The following is a 6,000-nucleotide window of genomic DNA, read 5'->3' as shown; positions in this document are numbered from 1 at the left end:
GACACGTTACTCAAGGGATTTGAATAGATTCCCAAAACTACCTATAGATTTTAAAATGCTTCAGACTGTAATACAGTACCAAAATGAAAATGAACAGTTCCTATGGCGACTACTGTTTACATGTGGAAATCATCTGTCATCAATAATCCATTCAGTGATGCCTGAATCCGATACTAGTAAGAATTACAGCATTTGCTATTACCTTAATTTTAAATCCTAATTCTTTCTTACTAAAGCTAAGATGACATGAGGTGGACCACTACCAGGCTGTTGTCTTGCTGAGGTGCATTTAAATGACCAAATCTGTTTGTAGCAAGGATGCTGACAATTCATTCTAACAGGGTTTGGCAATTTATTATTGCTATGTTCTGTCTGAAGACCTTCTGTCATATTCATATAATCTCTACCAGAGATTTCCAAACAAAATGAATCATAAAGAGCCATAATTAATTGGAAGAAAGCCACATATCTAAAACAAACACTACCATTAGCGTCTCTGGCAAGCCCAAAATAGCCTCTAGAGATGCCGCTGTCACAATGTAAAAGCTTTCAAAACAGCATGAAGATGTGTTCTACATGTTAATGGAATGATTCTGCACAGTCCAAGACCTGGAGAGCTATATTTAGAATACCATTTTGTGAAACTAAGGTGATGACATCATTGCTGCCAGCTGTGTAACAGCTGCTTCTTATTTAAAGACCAGGTCATGGAACACTTTGTTTGCCCAAAGTGCAAAGGAAACCCAAAACGTCACCTTAACCCAGCTGAAAGCTCCAGCCTCAGAGGATGGCGTGAAGGAAGATTTCACTTGGCCACCATTTGCCGTCATCTCTAGGCATGTGGGAAGGTTTGAAGAATGTGTAAATTCGGTAGTCAAATTGGCAGCTAATTTGATCGTGCAAACATCGGAGTGCACTGTATATCCTACAATTAACCTTACCATATTTTTCTCGTTTATCTGAATTATGGGAAAGGGCATATGCCTTGAATAAGCACATAAGCACGTTACTGTTATTAATTCAGGAAAAAAGCTATTAGTAATCAAGAGAATATTTCATAGAAAAAAATCACAGGAAAACAGCACAGATAAAGGAGACAGAGGGTGCTATTCAAGACATCTTGTGCCCAACTTTTGTTTGATTAATTGAATTAAACATTCTTCATCAGTAACTTTTCCAATCAATAATGATGCTGAAAATATACATAGTTCACTTTTTAATAGGCAAAATTTCTACTTCATCAGCAAGAGCCGTAAGTAGCAAGTTGTGGCTCCCTGGTTCTTTGCCCAGCGTTGGCTTGTGAGCTGGTTGGGGCACCCTGGACATTGTTCCTGAGCGGATCTGCTAACCAGAGTCCCCAGCCAAAAATTTAGGGCTGGGGGTTCACTAAGTGCACAGCTTTCTAACCACATTGCCTTTCTGCCCCTCCTTGTGTCTGATACTGACCCTGCCCTTAGAGGAGACAGGAGGGAAGGACAAAAGCTTAACTTAGCTTAACTTGTATACACATAAGTGAAACAGTATATTATTGGCTTACTTGTGAGCTCTTCAGGGTAAGAGGCTGTTAGTCTTTTTTACAGTGTATTTTATTGATTCAGATGCATTAATGAGTTTGTAATATAAATAATTAGGAGACTGATCCTGTGGGTAATAGGGAGAGAAAGCTTTATGTGCCTTCCCCTGTATTGCAAAGTAAGTACCAACCAGACTGCTCAATGCCAGCAATCGGTGAACTGCAGCATTCAGGTTTATCTCCCTGATTTTGGAGGCGTGAAATGCACCTGAGTAAAGGTTAGCATTGTCACCTACTTCTATACTTTCTGTCAAACGAGACAATCCTTCAGCTTTGAGCTTTGAAAGGCTGAGAGGCTTCGGTGAGCATGTGCTCTACCCAATGTCACATCAAAATCTATGTTTTTATCAACTTACTCTAAGTGGGTCTGGTAAAGAGGTGTTTTCATGCCATGTGTTTTCCTTTCTGAAAACTTTAACAATATTGGCTATATTGAATAAAAGGGGGTAAAAGGAGTTTTATTTCGAGTGTGGAGTTTTATCACAGTGATAGAAATCTGAATTAAATTGATATTTTCTACTCAGTAAGATTGAATCTGAAATTCAAGCCAAACTCTGTATGTGCCTAGAGGAATTTAAGATATATTTAAGCTACCAATAGCAAATAAATCGCTCCTTTCTAGTTTTCTGTTATACTAAAAAAACTCACGTTCTGTGGTAGATCTGCCTGCAGATATGTAATTTCATGCAGCATGGCACAGAAAGAATTGCGTATAACTGATTGGCTGAAGAAGAAAGATGGGTGACCACAGGAAAGCTGTGAAGTGAAACATCCTGTCCCTGATGCATTAAAAATCTCCAAGTCTGTACTAACCTATAGGTATGAATATTTCTCCTTGAATGCAAAGTGGAAGCCCCAGCAGCAATCAAGAGCAATCTTAGAAGAGATTGAGGAGAAATGCCTGTTATTACCCTTACCAGGAAATGTAATGAAGCCCTACCCCTCCCCATTGAAGTGGGATGGTCATCTGAAATGTGAGCATGCTGACCACCAAGGAGTAAGATTAGCTGGAGTGATGGATTTGTGGATGAGCTCTGCTGAGTGGATGAGCTGTGCTGATTAGCAGGCCTATAAACAAAGGTTCTTTTAAAGGTCCATTTTGCTTCTGTGCTACTGTTCAGCTCTCAGACAGAAATAAAAACGGGGTGAAAATCAAAGGGGATTTTAAAATTTCTAAAATCAGTGTTTCATCTATTTCTGTACAGCTTTCAAGATATATTGGTTTGATAACGCAGGTAAAAAAAGCAACACAAATTTACTTCAATCAGCTGCTCTGAGGGAAGAGCTACTCACTGTGTTCGCTTTCCCTGCACGCAGTAATTCACCTCCTCATCAGGCTCAGCCGCCTTGTTTTCCCAATCACCTCTGCCCCTTTCCCTGCCTGCACCCTGCCTGTGATAACACTGACCCCCTGCTAGAAAGCTGCTGCTTCCCTTCCCGGCACAACTAGAACGTATATGAATAATCCATATGCTGTGACCCAATTCTTTTCGATTCAAAATGAAAATATTTCAGGGTAGGTAGGTGGATAAGATTCCTTCAGCAGCTTCAAGAGTGTTTGACTAACTAACCTGGATGAACTTGAAGATTTCTGCCAGAGTCCACTAGCTCCACCTGCCCTGATCTCCAATGTGCAATCCTACGCCATCGCCCATCCCATATGCTATCAGGAAAAGCCACATGAAGATGACTGATTTGCTCACATTCATTCCCAGACATTGATGTGCTTTCTTCTTGTCAGTAAACTAAAAGCGGCTAAAATCACCATTGGTTTCTATGAGAAGTGCTTGACTTATATGTTGCATAATTAGAAAGAAATATGTCCCATTTACCTGCTGCATTTACCTGCTGCATTTACCCTAGATGATAATACCACCTTTTGTACCCTGTTTTCCCTTGGAAATGACAGAATTAGAGATATCGCCATGTCTAGTTCACCAATACGTTGGCAGTGGAATTGCCTTCCAATAAACATTATAGCTGGGAGATGATTCTGTAAAAGATGTTTGGGAGATGTCAAGTCTGGAGGTAAGCCTTTGAACTTGCAGGTGTGGCAAAAGCATTAAGAACCTTAATAGGCATTACATTGGATGGACCAGAGGGATGCAGTGTTGGTTGTGAGAAGCTATTCCTTTATGACTTAACGACACAATCAGAGTGATATCCTCTATTATTCTTAGAAAATAGTTGTTTTGGGTTTTTTTGTTTGTTTTTAAAATAATATTTGATAAAAGATAACAGGAGTAAAGAGAGCCACAGAAGGTATTGGATAATTGAATGGATGGTCAAGACATGCAGAATCATGGAAGCTTCTCTATCTCTTATTCACTGCTCGCTGCATTCTGATGGTATGGACAAGTGGTTCCTTCAGGACTTTCCATGATGGTTGGTTGATGGAGGTGTAGGTAGAACCTGGATGGGCATCTACTAAAATGAGACGACACTGGACAACTTGTTATGAAGTAGGCACTTTTCTCCTCAGAACTGTAATCTTGGAATATGAATGTGCAAAAAACTACTCACTTAGGGTTGCATTAAGCAGGGCTCTACTTACAGAGTTGCTGCTGGAAAGCCATCAGATGAAAACTAAGTGGTCTAGTCCAAGCTCCTTCCTTGTGTTAGCAAGGATAGCTGAGCACATGAAGACTAAGAGCTTTCTCAAATCTAACATTCCCCTTGCTTTCTCTTTCCTTAGGCCCAAGAAGACATAAAGTGTAACTCACCAAAGAGATAACTTCTTTAATTTTTAGAAATTTGGGTTGTATATTTATGTCTTAACACAGAATGAGATCTCTGAGAAGGAACTGGGAGTTAGTATCTCTGTCCATGGAACACATGATCTTGCTGAGAAATGCAGTGGAATGTGGATGCAGCTATGGACTGAGAAACTTTTTCAACTAGTACAAAAAATGTTTTTGTTTTGCTTAGGGATCCGACAGTGGCTGTCTTGTGACTGTGGCTACACTGATACCTCCCACCAGAGTGAAAAACCCCATTGTGTCTGAAAAGATTTGCCTTTTCCAATGAGGAATTGTGCTGAAATGGGTTATCTTTCACACCCAAGAAATGTTGCAGGATATCTGCTGATTTCATCTTGCTTTGCTCCAGATGGTATTGCTTAGGCAATTAAAACATTCAGACTGTGATCTTTCTCCTTGTATTTGGTGGTGCTGTTCCTTTTTTTAGTTTGTTTTGGTTTGTTTTGGTTTTTGTTTGTTTGCTTGTTTGTTTTAAATCTTCTGATAAGAATAAAAGGTCGCCATACCTTTTTAGGGAGATGGGAAGTTAAGAAAGAGTTTAAACCCTGCTCTTGCCAACGGAAAGAGAAGAGAGTGAGAATCTTATTCTCCTTATCTAGTTGGCCATTTTGCATCAGGACTAGAGCAAAATGAAATAATCAGTATCACATGTCACCTTATCCCCTAGCTGAAACAGATATAGAATGATGAAACAACTGTACTCCTGCCCTGAAAGAGGAATTCAGGTGCTCAAACATCCTTTTACATACTGTTTTGGTTGCTCCTAATAGTGCATATATCACAGCTTGAAATTCTGGAAGAGAACAAAGTCTACGTATTAACAAGCCTTTGAGAAAAAATCTCACACAGGTCCTGCTATTGATATATCAAAGAGCCAAAATAACATGCCAGGAACTATTTAATGGCAGTAGCTCTTCAATGATTAGGAGAAAACGTTAAATACATTGGGTAAAAAACACATCTCACAGGAAGATATCAATAATTCACACTCAAGAAAGACTTTTTTGAATAGGAGAATATATTACAGATGTAGAGCCTAAGTGAATGTCACCAGAACTATGATCTCTATCTCCTGTGGCATCCTTCATGTCATTGTAGAGATTTGAGTGAAGTGTGTGCTTCCCTTCATTTTTCCTTTCTTTTCGTCTACAAAGGGGAAAAAAAAGCACTAATAAAAAACTCTGTTCTCTCACTGAGAAATAAAGTGTGCAAGCCCTTGTAATTGAGATCTAAATGTATCAGACTGCAAAGTGAATTCACTTCTGGAAATCCAATTATAATTTAAATTGAGGTCATGTGTTATCATTTTAATATGCAATATTAGTATGGTTTTCAATTGGAGTCTACTAATCATTCTGTGAAGAGTAATAAGAGGACCTTTTTCTTTTTTTTTCCCCCAGCAGAAACCAGTTTGGAACTTAGCTGATTGTTCAGACTAGCCCTTCTTAGGTTTTTTCATTTTACCATTTTTATTTTTTGTAGTTTGGAGGTCATGGAAAATCTGACTAAGAGAAAATTCCATTGTGATGTATTCTACAACTGAGACAAAAAGGAGCTGTTGTTTATCTCATAAAACTACGCAACAAGCAGATACTCATATATAAAACTATATTTTCTATCTTTTCACATAGTGTTTAATGGGCACACATTTATACATATGAAAAGTTT

This window comes from Caloenas nicobarica, chromosome 1 (genome assembly GCF_036013445.1).
Source record: "Caloenas nicobarica isolate bCalNic1 chromosome 1, bCalNic1.hap1, whole genome shotgun sequence".
In the NCBI taxonomy this organism is placed as follows: Eukaryota; Metazoa; Chordata; class Aves; order Columbiformes; family Columbidae; genus Caloenas; species Caloenas nicobarica.
The sequence above is the reverse complement of the archived record's forward strand: the minus strand, read 5'-3'. Positions refer to the sequence as shown.